This window comes from Lissotriton vulgaris, chromosome 5, assembly GCF_964263255.1.
Source record: "Lissotriton vulgaris chromosome 5, aLisVul1.2, whole genome shotgun sequence".
NCBI classification, from domain to species: domain Eukaryota; kingdom Metazoa; phylum Chordata; class Amphibia; order Caudata; family Salamandridae; genus Lissotriton; species Lissotriton vulgaris.
The window spans coordinates 799088367-799110353 of NC_141693.1; positions in this window are offsets into that span (position 1 = coordinate 799088367).

A 21987-nucleotide genomic window follows, 5' to 3' on the forward strand; every position below is an offset into this window, starting at 1 on the left:
ATCAATTGCTTTCTTGGCGTCGACTGCCAAAAGCATTCTTTCTTGAGCCTATCTCTGAGCTTTGTCAATTATGTGCCGGATCCATCTTGTATTGTCACTGCAGTGTTGTTGCGGCACGAATCCGGACTGGTCCGGATCTATGATGCCCGGAAGGGGGGGATTGGGCTGAACAGCGAGAATTCCTGTAAAGGGCTTAAGGTCTGTGTTTAAGAGGGAGATAGGACGATAAGAGGAGCAATGGGTCCTATCCTTCCCAGGTTTGGTAATTACTACTATCTGCTCGGTGTATCGACGGAGGGAGCAGCACTATGTCCCCGATCACATTGAAGAGCCTAGTAAGAATTGGGGCAAGACGTTGGCATTATGTCTTATAGAAGGAGGCCGGAAAACCATCTGGTCCCGGGGACTTGGAAATCTTTAGGCAGGAACTGCTAGAAATTACTTCTATCCGAATCGGAGGTGCCAGATCCGTCGCCTGTGTGGCCCTTAGAGGTAGTAGTGGCACCCCTGAGATATGCAGGGATTGCGTCCGGCGGGAGGTCTTGTTCTGTGTAAAGGGTCTAGTAATATTTCCGAAAGGGGCCTACGATGTGTGCATCATCTGTCCATGCATGTCCCTACTTGTCCTGGACCTTTTGAACTCCTGTCTCCTGCTGTTGGACCGGAGCAGACTCGCCAAGAGGCGACCATGCCAGTCGCCCCCCTTGTAGAACCTATGCTGAAGCCTAAGTGCAGTGTATTCAGCCCTGTCGATATCCAGACCATTAGCTGAGCTCGGGACTCCTCGAGCTGTCTCCAGATCCTAGGGACCCCTATTCTCTTATGTATATGCTCTAGTTCTGCCACTTGGCGGGACAGGCATTCCATTTTATGACGTCGGATTCTGTTGTCTGCAGCCGCTTTAGCTATGAATTCCCCTCGGACAACAGCTTTTAGGGTGTCCCACAGCATGGAAACCGAAATCTCGGGGTATCGTTATCTCCATATAGTCCTGGATTGTCTTGGTGATCTGAGTTATGATCTCCGGGCGGTGGAGCATGGTATCTCTAAGGTCCCAAGTTCTAGGGGATGAGCTGGACCGTGGCACTGCGAGAGTCACTGTCAAAGCAAGGACTCGATCTCTAATGTTTGAACCACAGAGGCCACTTCCCGGGTACCTACAAAATAATCAAGTCTGGCGTATGTTTTGTGGGCATTGGAATAGAAGGTGAAATCACAGGAGTTAGGATGTGAGGTTCTCAAAAGGTCTACTAAGCCCATGTCCCCCATCCAAGTCTGCCCCGCTGTTGAAAGCGTCCCTGTCAGTCCGTGGGTGTGTGCTGATCTGTCCAGGCCGGTTTTGAATTCCAGGTTCATGTCCCCACCCAGTAGCACCCGCCTATCCTGTGTGCCCATGATCTCAGTCACTGCTTTGCGAAGAAAGGGTTCCTGTCCTTCGTTGGGGGAGTATATGGTGCCCACTTTGATGCTACCAGTCTCTACGTGCAGTGAATATGCAAGGGCCTGCCTTTAATCTCCACTTGTTTGTGCCCCACCTTCCCCGGGAATGTCTTGGATACCAGAATCGCAACCCCAGCCTTCTTAGACAGGGGGGTTCGAAAAAAACGGATATATGAATGCCTTTGAACAGAGTCTGTATTGATCTTTGAGGAGTAGATGCGTTTCCTGCAACAGGCAGATGTTCGCCGCAGAGTTTTCTAGATAGGAAAGAATGGACCACTGCTTCAGCGCGTGGTTGAGGCCCTTAAGGTTGAGTGTGAGAATCACTAATCGGTCAGTCATGAGGGCTGCAGGCGAAGAGTAGCATCGGTGAATCCCTGGGCTGCGATAGGCCAGCTCCAGCTGATCCGAGGGCTTGGACAATCGGGTCGTGTGCGAGATAACGATAATGAAATGCGCGTCATATCTCCAGGTCCAGCAAATCCCCATAACAAAAGGCCCTAGTGGCCAATGTAAACATAAACCCCCTAATGTCAGAGGAAAGAACAAGGGTTAGCTTTAAACTGCATTAAGTTGATCTCCTTCATTTCCTCTATTCCCAAGCCTCCATAATGATTTTTTGTAAATCTTCGTGCTACAAAAGTAATAACCGCCTTGAATATTAATCTAGTGATGCAATAGACATGTAGAATAATTTGCCAAATATCTCTTATGGTTAAAAATAACATTCATATGTGGTAGGCATTTCTTCATTAGAGGTACAGTGTCATCCTTCGTGTCATTGTTGCGCTGTGCACTGAGCAGTGCAGCTTACATGCAATGCCCACTTGCGTTGCTGGCTGGACTAAAATGGCAATTTACCTGGTCGCATTCAGACTAGAAAGGAGCAATATGGACTTCCATACGTCAGTTATGGCCTCATTATACTCGCCGCCACCTACAGGGTTGAACATTTTTGCTACAATGGATTTTAGTTTCTAGTCCGGGCTTGGTTCCCATGAACATGATCTCAGCTGTAAGGCTGATCAGTACAGTGCTGGTGGGACTCTGGCATTGGTCTTGATGGGATCTATAAGAAAAGTTGTGGATCAGTCTGATTGTTCTTGGCACTACTTCTGGTTTTGGGACTCCAGGGCAATAAGATACACTGGACCCTGGGTCTGTCATATCAGAGAGTCTAGAGCGAGCTGCATTTATATAAATATTGTAGCAAATTTGTGTTTTCTGTATGATCACCCCTGATTTTTTGCCTCGTTCTGGACTGTGATTTTGCAGGCTGTAGGACTCAACACTATAGCACTGCTAAACACTAGTAACGTGCTTCTCCTCTAAATCAGGTGCTGGATATTGAACTCCAAATTTGGCCTGTGTAAGTTACCTATAAGTCCATTATAAATGGTGCCTACGGCATGGGAAGTTAAATGCTATATGTAAGATGCACTGTGTATTTAGATAATCCACATTTATGAATAAAATATATTTCTTATGGATACTTCAAACTGCAGATTCTTCACCTTTCAAATATTCCACAGGTGCCAGACTGGATCTGGAAACTTTTCATGGTAGTACTCTTGCGCAGTGCTGGCTCAGCACTGGCCTAGTTTCAGACCGGAAGTGACGGAGCAGAGCTTCATATACATGCCTGTCAGTACCTTTATTTTCGCACCTTGGTAAGCTGATCTGGAGCTTAACCTGCCTTATTTGTCAGTATTTGACAACTTTCCAATCTTGAAATCAAGGGTGCAAGGGAACAAGCCCCCCCCCCCTAAAAAAAAATCAAACCATGATGTGACTTTAGAAAACAGATGTTGGTAATGGTAAAGTGCCTTTGGTGTTTGGGCTTTGGGCTCTACTCCAAGCCGCGTGGTGAATTCACCCAAGGGTGATCCAGGACTATGAGGGGAAGCTGTTTGCTGCTGAACATAAGAGGAAGTCATGAACCTTGCATATGTTGTGCTTCCGCTCCCAAAGTCAAGAGTACCGACCTGCTCCCTATCCTGCGACAAATCTTCTTCACAGGCAAAGTCATCCCATAAGTCAAAGGTAAAATTGAAGAGGAAACATAAGATGGTGAAACAGTATTCAGTCCCATCCCAACATTATCTAAGGAGAAGTCGTGAGGTTGTCAAGGGGCCACTCTATCACGCTGCTGATCCCCAATTGAGAAGCCGATTCCACAGTTGACCCTGATGCAACAAGATTTCTCTGGGCCATTGGTGACCCCCTCAGCGGGCCGAGACCTTTATGGAGGCCATGCTGTATACGTTATGGTACTCTTCAGGCTCCTTCTGGCATGCCTTCAGTCCTCAAAGATCCGCAAGGGGCTCTGGTTGGGTTACCAACACACATCTGTCCTCTGTGCAACCTGAGGCCCTACAACCCATCTCTGTTTTGCAATGACTCCAATGCAGAGTTCCATTCTGGCTCCAAGGACTGTGCTGGACCCTCTTTCTACGAAGCGGGTACCAACGTCACTGGTGTCAGAAGGGGATGTGGTGCTGACTAGGATGTCCGACCTCAAGCCAAATCTGTCTCAACCCCAAACGAGGTCATGCTTTGACTCTACTCCAGTGCAACTGGTGCCTGAATCTGACAATATACCTCTGCTACCACAGAGTTGTACTCAGAGGGTGCATCATCTTTTTGGTTCTGACCAGTTTACCACCACGCGGAAATGTCACTGGTGATTAAAAGACAAGGACTTGCAGGAGATCAATGGGCTTGATACTTTCCTTGATATAGGGTTGGACAGCCAGTCTGAGAGAGTGCTTCGTTTGCTGTGGCAATGTTATGTGCTACTAAAGTCCTGGGCCTACAACTGCCTTCTATTTAAGTTAAGGTAAATATCCTTGCAGAAGACCTGCAACTTTGGCCTGTTTCCTCTTAGCCATTACTCCCATTCAACAAAACTAAAATTGACTCTCTGATGGGCCCTTGGTGAAAGCCTTGCCCGCTGGTGAACAGGTAGGTAGGTAGCCAGATGCCACACACCAGCACCAGTTGACCCTGATTTTCTTACACCGCATCCTAATACTGGGAGTTTGGTGGTCCAAGCTTCTTTCACCCTATTTCAATCCTAGTTCATTCAACACATCACCAGATAGGGAGTCGGAAGGGATTGAGGCATTTAAAAAGCAAATGCTCCCTTCGACCAGCCTAGCCTTGAGGTCAGTCAACATGACTTGCCTACTAGGCCAATACATGCACACCCTTGAGATAATGGCCAGCAAATTTGAGCTGTCTTGGTTCAAACTATTCAAGATGGTGACGATGCAGCCAAATATGTAATTTTGTTATGGCCTGAATACTACGGATTGCTTAGAGCGAGCAGTTGGCTCAAGTGTAGTGATTTGTTGCTATGCGTGGATGTGATTTACAGGTTTTACAGGAAATGTGCAGACATTTCTTATAGACATGCTTTTCCATGGTTGATGCCTGATTGGCAAAAATCCTGATTCCATCTTAGAGCGTTTTTATTAAAGTTGGCCAACAGCACATTTTTTGGCCTCTCGATCCCTGACAAGTTCCGCATCAGTTTTTGACATTTCAAGGCTACACCAGAGGACCCTCCTACTCCCCAAGCCCCTAGGTGTAGTCACCCGTGCCTTCCGGGGATACAGCAGAGAACGTAGGGGACTCCATGGATACCGGTCCTGACAATCCTCCTGCTCTGCGGCATCAGACCCCAAGCTGCTTTAGTTTGCGCTTACTGGGTCACACCACCCTGCGGGAGGCATTAGCCAACACTTTCTCCCAGGATAGCAATCCATCACATCCGACAGATCGGTCCTTCACATCGTTCAGCATGGCTATACCCTTCCATGAGTGGCAGCCCAGGCAAGTAATTGTAGTGTGGCGGGTGGGGGGTGACAAATGACAGAATAGTGAAAATACAACCACTTACCTTGTGCTCGCCGAGCGTCAGGTAGGGATTTTATTTATTTATTTTATTTTCTCTATTCTGTCGTTTGTCACTTTCACCTCCCCCCTGCCTCACCATGCTTACCAGCACGAGCCGCAACAGTCCTTCCATTTTTTTCTAACCTGCTGCAGCTTCCTCCCACATCAGAGCATCTCTGAGCAGGAGCTATCTATTTTACTACTTTTCAAACGGTTGTCACTGAAGAAAATTGGGTAACTAGTTGAGGGGTGAAACCATACTCAAGCTTCAATCACAGTTCTTGGCAGGGTGAAAAACAAGCAAAAGCCAAATTAACCTGTGCTCAACCCTTTGGTATCATGGCACAAAAGAAGTTAGGCTTAATTTAGAGGCAATGTGTAACGTATTTATGAAGCACACAATCAATAATGAATTGAAAACAACTCAAGAATAAGAAATTATTTAACACAAAAAATGACAAAAAATCCAATCAGTAGAACCAGAGATATACACTTTTAAAGATTTAAAGAGAAAAAGTGTGTAAAAGCACAAAGCGCCAACTGTGGCTATCCAGATGTGCCGGATTGAGACAAAGTTACAAGTTCAGGCCAACCACAATAAAGCGCACACCAGATAAAGGGGCCAAGCTAGGCTCGCTAACCAAGTACCTCAAATCCTGCTTGTGGAGCTTTGCGAGATCCCGCTTTGAGGATGCATCACGTGGCGGCTGTTCCGATGAACTCCGGGCTGTGACATCCTGCATTGAGAATGCTTCGTGCAGCGATGTTTCTATGGGGACCTGCGTGGGGATGATTGGAGCAGCAGTAGTTCTGAGGTGAAGCTGCAAGGAGATCCGTTGCGCTGTGTCGGTTCTGCCCAGAACACCACATCTGGGCTGGTAGAGCACCTTCGGGTCCAAGGGTCCAGGACTGGGTGGCACCAATTGGGGGACAAGACTCACAGCATGTAGAATCTAGGTGCAGGGATCAAGGTGGTTGGAGCTTTTTCAGTCCCTGAGGCTCTGATCAGGTGGCCAGCCAATTAGCCCTTGGAGTCACTCGGGTGGTCCTAGATTTAAGATGCAGGTACAGTGCTTATTACTCAGGTAGCAGGGCAGCAGAGAAGCAGTCCTTCATGCAGCATAGCAGTACAGTAGTAGATCTTCTGAGTCTTCCACAAGTCAAGATGTGTACTGAGGATTTGGGTCAGACGGACCACTATCAATCCTTGGTGCTGGCTTTGAAGTATGAGAAGTTTGTAGAGAGTTCAACCCCCAAACGTGTTTGGAATTCCCAGCCTCTCTGCGCTAGCCCCCAGTTTGTAAAATTATAGTATGAAACCTTTGTGAGTGTGCAGAGTCTTTGTGATGTGCAAGGGTGGTAGGTGACAGCTCCTCCCCACTATCAAGTCAGAGAAGGCCCATCCTGACAACACCTATCCCCTTTTGATTCACTGTATGAGAGCAAAACACAAATACCAACTGTCAGCAAAAAAATTGCACCTTTCTGAATTTGCCATTTTCAGAATTGCGACTTAAAATCCAGCTTTACCATTAAAGAGCGGTTTAGATTACAATTTTTGAGAGACCAAACTCAACATTTCTACCTGCTCCCAATCGAAAGCTATCACTTATTAAATGTAATAAGGTAACCCATTGTTATCCTATCAGAGCAATAGGTCTTGCAGTAGTGAAAAACACATGTAAGAGTTTTTCACTGCCAGGGCATGTAAAAGTTAAAAGTACATGTCCAACTTTTCAAAAACACTGCACCCTGCCCTATGGGCTGTTTATGGCTAACCCTAGGAGTTGGTTATATGTATTAAAAAGAAAGGATTAGGCCTGGCAGAGGGTTTATTTTGCCAGGTCCAAACAGCAGTTTAAAACTGCACTCACAGGCTGCAATAGCAGGCCTGAGACATGTTTAAAAGCACTACTTAAGTGGGTTACACAGTCAGTGCTGTAGGCCCTTTAGTAGTATTTAACTTACAGGCCCTGGGTGCCGATAGCACCACTTTACTACGGACAAGTAAATTAAGTCAGTTAAACATGCCAATGGGAGGAAGCCAATGGCCCTGGGTGCAGGTAGCACCACTTTACAACGGACAAGTAAATTAAGTAAATTAAATGTGCCAATGGGAGGAAAACAATGTTACAACATTTTAGAGAGAAGGCACAAGCACTTTAGAACAGGTTAGCAGTGGTAAAGTGTGAAGAGTCCTAAGGCCAGCAAACAGGAAGTCAGCAAAAACAGGAGGAGAGAAGGCAAAAAGTTGGGGAAAACCACACTAAGGATATCCAGTTCAACAGTCATCTACAGGGTCCGGACTCCTAAATGGAGAAGGGTTGTTTCTCTCGCCATTTCCTCATGTGGATGAAGGAGGGAAGCATTTGCTTTATTTTAGACCTTCCCCCAATTACCTTTTTGTTGACGGAAACATTTAAAATACTTGACTGGCCAAGGTTCTAGCATCCAGGCAACGGGATGATAGATGTGGAGCTGCACAATAAGCCAAGGCTCCATCATCCAAGTAACAGGATGTTAGCTTTGGACCTGCAGAGTAAGTATTTTCATGTACGTGTCCCGTAGGCCTACAGACATTACCTGCTGCTCAAGGTTGACCAGGTGTATTTTAAATTCCTCTTCAGCCTTACCAGCAGCCCTCGGTGATGTGGTCGCTGCCTGTAAGAAACCAGGCTTTTTTGTAGATGCCCCCAATTGTTGCTCTCATTTGGGCTGCTAGTTGCTGGTTTTTGACTTGGACAGTGCACTGAAGCCTGCAAGTGCTTTCTTTCTAAAGCTGATATGTGTGAATTGGTAACCCCAATTGGAAAATGAATTTAACCCCTTATAAGTCCCTAGTATAGGGTACTAGTGGTGGAGAAGTGTGGCTCACTGGTTAGAGCAGGCAGACCCTGAAGCAGAGGTCAGACCCGGGACCAGGGTTCAATTCCCGACGCGGCAGGGCCTTGAGCTCAAATGTCCATGGACTCGATAATTCTCGCTTCGGTGCCTGACCTAATCATGGGTTCACACTCTGCAACTCTGGGCATTAAGCTTGCTTAATCTCCAAAACGGCCCCCGCGGCGGGATGCCTGGCTTTCACCTTGGGGATGCCCTGTAGGGGCTATCTCACAGGGAAAAGCCAGGACGGGTTCCCAAGGCAAGTGCGGAGATACCCCTTCGGGGGTCGATTCAGGCGCTATATAAGAAACATAATAATAATAATAACAACCAGGGCATGGGTGTTAAAGGGGTTGACAGGGCCCTAAGCACTATTTGTTGCACCCTGTTTGACCCAAGTAAACTACTGACAGCAGACCTGCCACTGAAGAGTGCAGCAGCAGTATAAACTGCTGGAACTCGACTATGCCCTTACCATGTGTGGCAGAGTCAATGCACTATTTCTAATATATGCCATTCACCCCTAAGGAAGGTCTCCTAAAGCCCTGGAGGCAGAGTGCATTAAAGGTGTGGACATTTAAGTGCAAGCTTATATGTCCGTATAGTGTCCTTTAACATTAAAGGACCCTAAAAGTGATAGATAGTCTACAGGATAACATGGGCTAGCATCCAGCACACCTGAGGTTGGCAGCTCCATTATGGTACTTCCTAGATATGTTGTGTTTGGTATCAAACAACATGCCTCATCACCCCTGACACGAATCTCGTGTCTAGGACGATGTGGCATGCACCCAGGTGGCTACCTTAAATGTTGCCCACCTGGTTGCCCCAACCTTCTCTGTGCTCTTGCTGCCACCAAGAAAGGAATCTTACCCCCTGCAAGAAGGTGTGTACTCTCCCAGGAGTCAGAAACAATGGCCTGGAGGGGAAGGAGGTCACACCTCCCGCTCTGACGGGCTGGCTAATGAAGTTGCACATCAAAGCGGTAAGCTTCAAAGACTGCACCTCCTGTGATCTGCAACCAGGCTGCCTCACGAAAGAAGTATTGAACATGCAAAAGGGGAGAGGGCCAAACGTTTATACTCCAATACCCCGAACCCCCTGAATGGACTATAATCACATACAAAATGGGTATATAGAGTTCACCAACATAATGAGGGGAAATTCCCAAATTAGAAAAAACTGCCCTCACTCACATACCGAAGTATGTGACATGCTTCATCATAGGGCCTGCTACAGACGCCCTGGTGTAGCCACATCCAGGGCAGAGCATCAGGGAGGGGAAAAAATAATAAATTCCACGTTACAAGACGTACAACATAATAAGTAAATACGTGCAACGAATAACATACATGAGTGATACCGTGTGTAGAGGAACACCTCGTGGATCTGATGTGCGTGCAACGAAAATTAGTGCAGTAAGGACGTGTGTTAAAACTGATTAGGGGTGCCAAGAGAAAGAAATACTTTATTAGAACCAATTGTGGTACCCTTATCAGGATTAAAAAGAAAGAAAGGATGGGGAAAATGAGGTTTCTCAAGACTTCCCTCCTACCACTGCTCGAGTCAACATGTTTCGACCGCTTTCTTTGTGCCCCGAAAGGTCACTCCGGTCTTCTTCAGGACTGTCGCAGTCAAATCCACCGGTTACCAATGTTGTAATCTGATCATTGGGTTACCCAACTAGATGTAGGTCTCAAGGATCCGTACTCTTCTGGGTTTGTCTCTAAATCAGTGGAGGAAATGTCCCCCAAAATTATGGGAAAACATTCACTGGAAAGGAATAAAGGGAATAGTTAGGTGAGAGTGAGTGCTCGTCCCTCCCTACACAAGGTTTAGTCTAAAAAAATCTCAATTCCATCCTGAGGATTAGTAATATGCTCAGGTTTGTCTCCACATTAATGAGAATTACAACTGGGTTCCACACACACACACTAATTAGAATGTAAATGAAAACGGGATGGTCATATTCAGCCATCCACAACATATACTTCAATAATTGATTATGAGGTATAGTAAGTAGCAAGAACTGATGGCACATTCACAAAGCAATGTCCCAACCCGGGACTCCATGCATCCACTAACAACCTATCTATGAGCTCCCAATAATTAGGGCAGGTCGTGAAACATTATAAAAGAATTGTAAAGGTTAAAATCCCAATGAAGATAGTTCAATTGATCAGGTAGACTCACCGAGTATATGGGATTCACAAACTCAAACTGGTGGCTGCCCGGGAGGTTCTGCCCATGAACACAATCTACACGGAATAAAATACCGGGAGAACCAGGTCACTAACAGAAATCATATGTTCTCACACAACGGCGTTCAACAGTCTTAGTATGACGCCGAGACGATAGACATCTCACCCGGTAGTCTTACCGTTCAGTCCGGCTAGACCCGCCTACAACTGCTCGGACGGAGACCCACCGCGTAGATGGAAGACGCGGTGTTCATTCCTCTGTTTAACCGATCGGAACCGTCGCTGGAGAATGACGTCACCGCCATAGCGACGTCGCCACGTCAACGAGGTAATCGGTGACAGGAATGCCATACTGCAGGCGGTTCAATGGCACAGAGACCCAGTGTTTGAAAATCAACGATTCACATTTTCCTAGACTACACTCAACATATCCAGCAGCAGAGACAGACCTTTGGGGGTCAAACGGAAACTGAAGGCCATGGGTCTCACATATATGTTGCTCTACCATGCAAAGTTGAAGGTGCTACTTGAGCATTCACACTTCTTCATCAGCCCAGCAGACGTATCGGAATAGCTGGAGGTGGAGGAAGCCTAGTCACAGAGACGACACCGTAATGAAACGCCAAGATATTCGAGTGTCAGGCACAGGTGAGGAGCAACATCTGCCACTCGAGTGGCACGCCACTGCCACGCAAGATGGCATGTTAGATGTGGAGAGCCAGAGGCTGGAGCAAGAGGAGGCCTGAGCTTGTGGAGGCTGTCACTTCATCTACGTCAGCAGGCAGTGACTCTGAGGTGGTGGAGGTTACGTGAAACTCTGGGGCCACCAGCCCCCCTCCTTGGCCTATGGGTGGTGGCTTGTTTGATGCCTTCTGTTTTTGGACCTGCTTGGTCGATAGGAGTTTTCTTTGGATGTGTCTCTGGAGCCTGTGTGCCTGGCGTGAACTGGGATGGTGAACCATGAAGGACTTGATGGGACTGGCTGAGTCTGCGTTCCTGGTAACTGTGTTTGCTTAGCTATGGGGATGCTAGACATTTTGGCTGTGGTGAGTGATGGTGGGCTGGGTCCACTTTTGGTGGCCTCTCTCTTACTCTTTTCTCATCCACCTTTTATCTTTGGACCACACTTTTCTCTTCCTTTTCTTTTTCTAGGGGTGGGTGGTTTTTCTCAGAGATGCTGGTCCACTATAAGCCTGACCTCTTTCGAGATGCCCGAGATAGGTGTTAGCTCCCGTTGGATCTGCAATGTGCAACCATTGCCGTAATTCATAAACAGGACAATCCAAAGTCCAGTTGTGGTTCCTATCACCGTATTTCCTGCACAAAAACAATCACCCCCTCAGCGCAGACACCCTTGCAAAATGACACAGCTGCTGTTTGTGTGCCGGCTCAGGGAGGAAGGACAGGAATGTGGTGCATTCCTGCCCTTTTATTTTTACGCACGGCTGCACAGCAGCACAGCAGGAAGGCTTTCTGTGCTGCCATGTGTCAAAATATTGTAAATGAGGCCCTTTGTTTGATCCAGGCTGATTCCAGGAATTATGCAAGCAGACGGACAGGGAAGGGTGTGGCATTAATGAGAATCATGGACAAAACAGATGTTAGAATGCAATATTTCTTAAATTCAGTATTGGTTTAAATGGAGCCTTGAAGGACTGGGTTCTTTTGGACCCAGCGGTGCCAGGGCACAACACCTGAAACCTTCGTGGGTAACCTGTTCCGGCGTACAAGTCACAGAGACACGGGACACTTCCTTCGGCGTCAAAGAGTCAAGGTTTATTTACTGCAGGGAACACAGAAGTCACAGGAAGTACATCGAGTGTAGTTCGGGGAGACTGCTTCAAATTGGTTATGTGGATCGCTCCTTTTATACAGTTTTTACCCATAGGCTAACATTGAACACAAAGGTTTACAACTCAGTTCCCACATCTAGCTCCCAGAGGGGTCGTTTTGGTCGCTTTCAAACATGCAAGGTCCGGAACATAAGTGCGGAAACATTTGGCGGTTCCCAACTGTAAAAACCCATCTTCCCACCATTAGCAAATTCCAATCAGCAATCAAGTAGATCAAAACAGGAACGAAGACAGGTGCAGAGGAAGACGGAGACAGTGGGGAGATCGGAAAGGGTGTAAAAGGGGAGGTGTCGGGAAGCACGAGATACAGGCATCAAAGGAACGTGCCTAATGAGATGCACGGCTGAGACAATAAGTCCGTGCGGCAAGATGAGCCTCGAGCGGCGCCACCTGCCTTACAGTAGCAACCTCCTCGTCATAAAGACACTTTCAAAGGACATGTGTCTTCCGCAAATATCTTGGGAGTCCCAGGGTCGCGAAGCGGACAGCGTCCGTTCGCTGACTACTTGAGGGCAAGAGACAAAATGGATGCCGTATCTAAGATGGAACCCGTGGGTACAGATAAAAAGCCCACGTAACAAACGAACGGTTTAAGTTAGCACAGCGAAACTACGCACACTTACCAAACTCGTCTTTTGCGGTTCATAGATACTAGACTCGACCATATTCGTGCGAGTCGAAAACACCACTTACAATTGTCACGGAACCTCAGACGCTCCTTTTGCCCTCATGTAGGCAAGCACTAGTCGGAATCATATTCGATATTCATCAGACCATCAAGATGTCGCTGTAGCATAGCCTTGTCCGACCGAGTCCCCTTGGTAACAGGTGGTTGTCTCATACACGTTGTAGCACAGAGGCCACATAAGGCAGGACCACACTGCACACAAAGGCAACACGTGAACAGGAACACTACCACAACCCCGATGATCATCAGAATCTTCCAACCCCAAGTCGACATCAGGCCCCAAAACCAACCTAGTAGCGTCCAATCCCCTACATCCACGTGTATGGATTCGGAGATCTTATGCAACTTCGAGATGGCTTCATAGACAGTAGGAGCATTATCAGGTATGAAAATGCAACAGCTCGAATGGATCACTTTACATACCCCACCGCGATCTGCCAAGACGACATCTAAAACCATACGGTTTTGTAACGTCATAAGTCTCTCCGCCTGAAGTTCTGTGGTGATATTACCAAGGGCACTGGCAGTAACATTAGCTGTCGATTCTACCACTCGAGTCAAATGTCTCAGGTTCCTACTATTAACCATAGGTCCCCAAAACGGGAGGAAACCCTTGAAAAAGTCTCCTGCCTCTTGACCGGCAGTATCCTCTTCGCTAATTACGCCTCGTACAACTCTAGTCTTATGATAATCGGCATCTACAGTGAACGTCGGAGGCAACAGATTTGCAACAAAACATGAGCCCATGAAGTCTGAGGGCAACCATGTATATGCACGATCATGACAGATGAAGTACGTACCCTTGGCAGCCAGAAACACAGGGGTTGGGGACATTGGCAGAACGTAACTTTCAATGCAAGCACTTACTCCAAGTGAGGCTTGCGAACCACGACCCATAAGACAAAGATTACCAGTGTGGGGTACGACCCATATTGGAGACGAGCTTTTAAGCTGCCTTTCATTAGCGAACATACTATATTCCCCTCTGCTCAGGACCCTATAGGCTTGTACCTCTTCCTTAGGGATGAGAAAAGCATCATGGATCTCATCCTCCAAATCTTGTATTGCCATCGATAGCACCCACTGGTACGAGGTAGGACCAGGTTTGGGGGAACGTTGTTCTGGAGTGGGGTGGAAACCTAGTGCGCTTCGAAGCATTGTTTGGAATGCTCGAGCCGACCCTTGGGAACTATACGGTAACACCAGATATGGAATTCCCTTACCCGCAGTATGTGGCATCAACCCACACACCCAACAATTAGTAGTGTTAACCACTAACTGATGCTGATGGAGGAGCTGGATAAAGGAATTGTTGCGGAATTCTACACGTCTAGCCTGTTCGTGTTCCGGTAAAATGTGAAAGGAATGGGGAGAAGCAGTAGTAGCAGTAAGAGTAAGATTAGGGTAAGGAGTAGGAGTAGGGGTAGGAAGTAAAAAGTAAGACGTAGCGTAATACACCCCACCCGCCAAGAATGCAGAAGCAGTTAAAAACAACACAAACAATTGGAATACAAAACATTTAGTACGACTGAGTTTCTGCAGTTTGACTCTATATGCCTGAGCTCCTTCCAAATCGTTCAGCTTCGAAAATGCCATTTCCCTACGACCGTCCGCAACGTTTCTTGACGCACTTCGTTCTGTGCAGCAATGGTCAATCCCCAGGAGTTCCTAGGAACCGACGGCCTTTAACCTAGCGTCAAGACCTACTGTCCAGAAGGAAGTACGCGCGCGGCCCTACGGCCCTCAATACACAATATGTATTTATTTAGCACAATAATTCAGCTGTGGAAGGAAAAAGATTCAAGGAAGAAGCTTAATATATATACAAACAAGTTTCAATGATACGAAATGTTCAAGGTTGATCAGGGGAAACGAAGATATTGCAGGTATCAATTTCAGCAAAGCAAGAAAAACTTTATTTGTCCTTAGTGTGAGAACGCAACGAATATCGATGTTTCCCGGGACGTGTCTGCTCGTCGAACAAAGGATCCGTTGAAGAGACAGCGTCCTGTTGATCAGTTTGTTGATTTGGTCTTGAGTCTTTTACTGACAATGTTTCAACAGTGGCTTTCTGCTGCGCTGAGTGTTCACCAACAAGCTGTGCGTCGCTAAAAGGTACAAACGCCGGCAATGTTTCTGTTTCTGTTGACGCAATGCCTTTCCTCACCCACGGGTCTGCCGGTAAAGGAATAGGGACTCGTTTACAATGGGTAGCATGTACCCAATTCTTCCGCCCCTCAAGACGAACGGCAGTCCTCGTGGCCAGGAGCACCTGGAAAGGTCCAACAAAGCGGGGGTCCAGATTCTTCTTGCGTGAGAAGTTACGGGTAGCTACCCAATCACCGGGCTGGAGCTGGTGGCCTGGACCCTCCGTCTGCGTCGGCAAGGCGTCGTAAACCTGTTGATGAATTAACCTCAGTTTAGCAGTCAAGTCATGTAAGTAGTCAATCAACATCGGATACTCAAGATCAACGAATATACCTGGCCTAGGAACCCCCCACACATTCGCAGGACGGCCGAACACTATTTCATAGGGACTAAGCCCTATTCGGGAGTGTACAGTCGCCCTAGTTGACAGTAATGCTAGAGGCAAAGCGTCGGGCCAAGACAGTCCAGTCGTAGCCTGAATCTTCGCTAATTTTAGTTTAAGGGTACCATTGTACCCTTCAACCAATCCTGCTGACTGAGGATGATTGGCGCTATGGAATTTCTGATTAATTCCAAGGCCCTTACACACACTCTTCATCACACTTCCAACAAACTCACTTCCATTATCTGACCACACGACTCTAGGCATTCCATACCGAGGGAAGTATTCCTTCAGTAGGATTTTCGCAGTAGACAAAGCAGTATTGTCTTTGAGGGGATAGGCCTCAATCCATCGGGAGAATGCGCAAACCACAACCAAAACATATTTCAAGTTATTGCATCGCTCCATATGGATGAAGTCCAATTGAATCACCTCAAAGGGATACGAAGGAGGAGCAAAACTGCCAGGGGGAGTTGGGGTTCCTTTGCCAGGATTGTACATTATACACACCATACAATTCTTCACCAGACGTTCAGCACACTTTGTAATGGCATCATTCTTCCACACAGGCGACAACAACTTGCAAATGCCTTTCGCGCTGATATGTGCTAACCCATGTGCCATTGTCACAACGGCCAGCACATACGCATCAGGCAACATCCATCTTTTCTGATCCGACAAATCAATCCAACAACCATTCACATCCAACTTTCCCGTACTTTCTTTCCACTTTATCTTTTCCGTCTCGGTGGCCTCATTCTGAATTGCTTTCACGCTCTCTATGGTATTCTCACACATACTTGATTCTGTAGGCCACCTAACCGAACTCGTCACATACATTCGAGTACTAAGGTTCCGGGCAGTCTCCTTAGCAATCTCATCTGCAAACGCGTTACCACGACCAACATCATCCGTCACTTTACGATGCGCACTACACTTAACAATCGCAACTTGAGCAGGCAAAGTCAATGCATCCAAAAGATCATTCACAAGCTGGCCATGCTGTATTTTAGTACCGTGTGACGTGAAGAAACCACGCTCTCGCCACAATCGTCCAAAGCTATGCGCTACACCGAAAGCGTACTGGCTATCGGTGTACACATTCACACATTTCCCTTTCGCTAATACACATGCTCTAGTAAGAGCAATCAGCTCTGCAGCTTGGGCAGAATTCTGATTCAATCTCGCAGTCTCAACAACAGTATTCAACGTCACAACAGCATAAGCAGTAGTCACATCACCATTCGGCAATTTAAAACATGACCCATCCACATACAAAGTGCCGTCAGGGTCTTCCAATGGGGTGTTTTTAAGGTCCACTCGACCTTTTGTTTCCTCTTCTGTACGCAAGTAGCAGTCATGTTCTGTTACTTGATCTGACTCTGCACTAATCGGTAACAAAGTTGCCGGATTTAGGACATTACAACGTTTTATTTGAATGTGGCTTGCCAAGAGCGTCAATTCGTACCCAGACAACCTCGCACTCGTCAAGTGCTGAGTTTTCGTTCGATTCAAAAGAGTATCGACTGCATGCGGAACCATCACCGTAAGCATATTATCCATGACCAATCCTGCTGATTGTCGGATGGAGACCGCAGCTGCCGCAGTTGCTCTCAAACAACTCGGCAACGTATTGAATTAAGGCCGCACCAACCGGCAACCGAAACGCATCCAGTTGTCCCTTCAAGGCTTGACTGTAAATCGACGGACTTTCACAGTAGCCTTGAGGAGCGCGTTTGAACCGGAAGCTACGTCCACCAAGAGAGAAACCGAAAAGGTCCCTGCTCTCTTCGGCGATCGGGATGCTGAAAAAGGCATTTTTCAAATCAATCACCGAAAACCATGATGCAGTAGCCGGAATCAGAGTCAGTAGCGCCGTGATGTCAGGCACAACAGGGAATTGAGGAACCACAATTTTATTCACCTCCCGCAAATCGATAACAAAACGATAAACAGGCGGTTTGGTAGGATCAGTACGTTTAAGAATGGGCAGTACAGGGCTGTTGCACACGTTTCCCCGAGTCTCCTCAATAACATCTTTCTCGATCAAGTCATAGATGATCGCTAACAAAGCTCGTTCACCATCAAGGGAGATACGATATTGGGGAATACGTGGCAATCGCACATTCAATTTCAACTGAACAACATAAGGGGAGATATCAAGTAGGCCCACATCGTTTGGACCCGTCGCCCACAAAGACGCAGGAAGAGAATCCAATTCCGGTGGAAGCTTATCGAGGGACAAATACATGGGAGAGACTACTTTCTCCCCAAACGTAAGCTTTACACCCGCAGGAGAACAATACAAAGTTGCATACAAACGTTTAAGCAAATCCAGACCCAAAAGATTTTCGCCACAACCAGTGGTTAAAATCAACGGAGCTTCGAGCTCACGCGGCCCAATTTTAAGGGGCAAAGGGCGCGAAACTGGATTGCTAACGGGGGCGCCAGAGAAACCAACGGAAACATTTGTTAAGCCAGACAAAGGTGCGCCAGGGAGTTTCGAATGCATAATGGAACTTTTCGCTGCACCAGTGTCCAACAGAAAAGGCTCAACGACGCCCGATGTAGCAACTGCGACGTAAGGCCCTCTCTGATCAACCGGAACTGATACCACTCCCTCTCCTTGTCTTTGGCTGTCCTAGTAATTACTGTCGTCAGTTCCCTGATCGACGTAATAATCGTCTACATTGTACTGCGCAGATCGTCCTTGCGATGATCCACGTTGGTCGAAACAGTTATTAGAATTTGATGAGTTGTCAGAGCGGTCGTTCTGAGTACCACGACCTCTACCACGTGATGCATTCTGTGAACCACCACGGCCTCCTCTAGACGAATTACCACTATTACGATCATTTAAAGCAGGACAATCAAATTTAATGTGTCCCTCCTGTCTACAATAAGCACATTGGTTGTACCCCAACGAAGATCTGTTGAAAGAGGAATCATTACGCGACTGCGATCTATTCGATTGCGACTGTGATCTATTCTGCTGAGACGCATTCTGATTAGAACGCGGCGGATATGCTTGTTGTAACAACACTTTAGTTTTCAGCTCTTTTGTCTTTTTATCAGCTCGGTCATTTTCTTCTTTCTCTCTATTTTCATAATATTGTGCCGTAGCCAGAATCTGAGCTGAGGTAGAAACGGCCCATGCACTTTCTGAATTCTTTAATTTATTGCACAAATCGGGCAATAAGTTCGACACAAATTTATCCACAAACAGCCGTTGTCCACCCTCAGTGCCCATATCCTGTCCACTATGATCAACAAATGTTTCCTCAAACCTCGTAAAGAAGTCTGAAACACTCTCATCTTTCTTTTGCTTACAGGCTGACAACTTGTCCCAATTTACCTTCATAGCTGGCATAAGCGTTTTCATTAATGTAATGATACGCTGGGGAAGAAGTGCAATCAACTGATCGGGTTTAGTAGCAGCCGCTTGTCCAGCGTCTGCCGCTGTAATGGCAGCCCAATCACCACCTAATTCATTTGTGTGATCTTGATGACGAATCTTGGCCCATACTGGTTGCGGTACGACATTGCCAAACAACATGTCAATATCGGCAAGATTCATTACCGTAGCATCCACAAGCTGCGATAATTCTTTGTAATACCCCGCAGGATTTTTGCGAGGATCAGGCAAAGTTTGTTTCACCTGAAGCACTTCCGATCGTTTCCATGGGAGATGTATCCATACTCTCTGGAAATGTGCCGCTATTATGTTATTAACATCAGTATTATCAGCAGGTACCCAAACCGGCGGAACTTCACGCATAGGGTATTGGCCAGACTCAGCTTGTTGGCGTTCAAGATCCTCAACAAACAGTGCGTGAGGAATAGGAGCAAGGCGATAAGACAACAACTGCTCAAGAGCACGTCGGACATTAGTATCGACTATCAGTCCAGTTGCGAACTGAAGCCGAAGATTAGACAGGGCGGTTAGCACCTCGTCAGGCGCAACAGCCGCTATCTGATCATGTAGGAGTTTACACATTTCGTCAAACACATATCTCTGAGTCGGTATGTTGAATTGACTAAATGTTTCAAGAACAACTCGGGGTGGATTTCTTTGCGGATTGTCCATCCAACCCATCGCCATATTGTATAGCGCAGCGCGTTCCCTATTACCGGGAAGCTGACTACGTCTCTGTGGTGGACCATCAGAACCTGCGGACCCAAAAACAGGTCCGAGCGACTGAAAAAAATTTGTCGCAATGGGAGAACTACGGTTACGAGTAGAGGGACAAGAGTAAGACACAGGACTAACAAGAGGAGGAGTAGAAACGTTAGCAACAACAGGGGTTAACAACACAGGAGCAGTAGCATGAGTAGGAGTATGTGGAAGCGGAGGAGCAGTAGGAATAGAAACAGGCACAGGAGCAGGAACAGTCGGAAGAGCGGGTGCAGGTTGAGGAACGGGTGGAGGAATAACAGGTGGAAGAACAGGTACGGCAGGGACCACAGGAGCTGCGGTACCCTGTACGTACGGAGGTGGCGACTTCATAAGATAGGACATTAAAGGATCCTCAACTGGCTCTTCCTTCTTATCCAACTCCGTAGGCAAAGCAGGATAACATTTATCTATGGTCATACGTTGCAACCTCTCAAACACTTCCTTATCCTTATCCTCCTTATCACGCTGAAACTGCTCAGCTTTCTTCACAATGGTAGCAACATTATCTCGCTCTCTACGTTTATTCTGTCTGATCTCCTTCTGTCGGGCTTCTTTGCGCCACAACCGAAAGGCATCAAACATGGCCGGCCTAGATTTACGTTCGAACAACTTTATTTCCAAATTATCTAAGATCGACGCTTCGAAGCTACCGTGAGGTGGCCAACGAAGATCGCCGTCTTTCTTTGTATATTTTATCCAGTAATCATTAAAAGCAATCGGGCCTAGCCCATGTTTGCTATATAAGTCATAAGTAGGAGTTCCAACCGGAGGTATCGGACACGAGTCCTCCAGCAGGGAATCCGCACCACAAGGTCTACAACAACTGAACAAAGTACTGCGACCAGGCATCTTGCACACTAGCCGAGTTTCACAAACGTCAAGGGTTACGGGATTTACCAAGTCCCAGCAAGAACAAAACCCTCGGACTTTGGCGGCTGCAGTCGTCAAACAAGTACAACAACAAAGTACGCTAGCAAAGTGTCACCGACAAAAACACTCACACAGCGTGTACAACAAAAACCACTAGTGTTTACAACAAAGACACTCGCTGAGGTGTCTACAACAAAAAACACTCGCTAAAGTGTTTACAACCAAGGATTCTGGGAGCGACCCACAAATACTTAACTCAAAGATCAATGGCGTCCTCAGGAAGGCCCGTCTATCGTCTCGCTATACCAAGGTCTACGCCAGGCGCCAAAACAGGTCTACAGTCAGGGCAGCAGTCCGTCGCAGCCGTCAGGAGGCGGGAATCTTCGCGGGAAAAGTCTTCGGGCCACTTATTTCGACAACAGGATCGATGAAGCGGGGTGCACCTTCCCTCGGAGATTTCACACGAAGTTCCTCACGATCGTCGGGCTTGGACCGGTACCACTGATGCAGCCCCACGTTGGGCGCCAACTGAAGGACTGGGTTCTTTTGGACCCAGCGGTGCCAGGGCACAACACCTGAAACCTTCGTGGGTAACCTGTTCCGGCGTACAAGTCACAGAGACACGGGACACTTCCTTCGGCGTCAAAGAGTCAAGGTTTATTTACTGCAGGGAACACAGAAGTCACAGGAAGTACATCGAGTGTAGTTCGGGGAGACTGCTTCAAATTGGTTATGTGGATCGCTCCTTTTATACAGTTTTTACCCATAGGCTAACATTGAACACAAAGGTTTACAACTCAGTTCCCACATCTAGCTCCCAGAGGGGTCGTTTTGGTCGCTTTCAAACATGCAAGGTCCGGAACATAAGTGCGGAAACATTTGGCGGTTCCCAACTGTAAAAACCCATCTTCCCACCATTAGCAAATTCCAATCAGCAATCAAGTAGATCAAAACAGGAACGAAGACAGGTGCAGAGGAAGACGGAGACAGTGGGGAGATCGGAAAGGGTGTAAAAGGGGAGGTGTCGGGAAGCACGAGATACAGGCATCAAAGGAACGTGCCTAATGAGATGCACGGCTGAGACAATAAGTCCGTGCGGCAAGATGAGCCTCGAGCGGCGCCACCTGCCTTACAGTAGCAACCTCCTCGTCATAAAGACACTTTCAAAGGACATGTGTCTTCCGCAAATATCTTGGGAGTCCCAGGGTCGCGAAGCGGACAGCGTCCGTTCGCTGACTACTTGAGGGCAAGAGACAAAATGGATGCCGTATCTAAGATGGAACCCGTGGGTACAGATAAAAAGCCCACGTAACAAACGAACGGTTTAAGTTAGCACAGCGAAACTACGCACACTTACCAAACTCGTCTTTTGCGGTTCATAGATACTAGACTCGACCATATTCGTGCGAGTCGAAAACACCACTTACAATTGTCACGGAACCTCA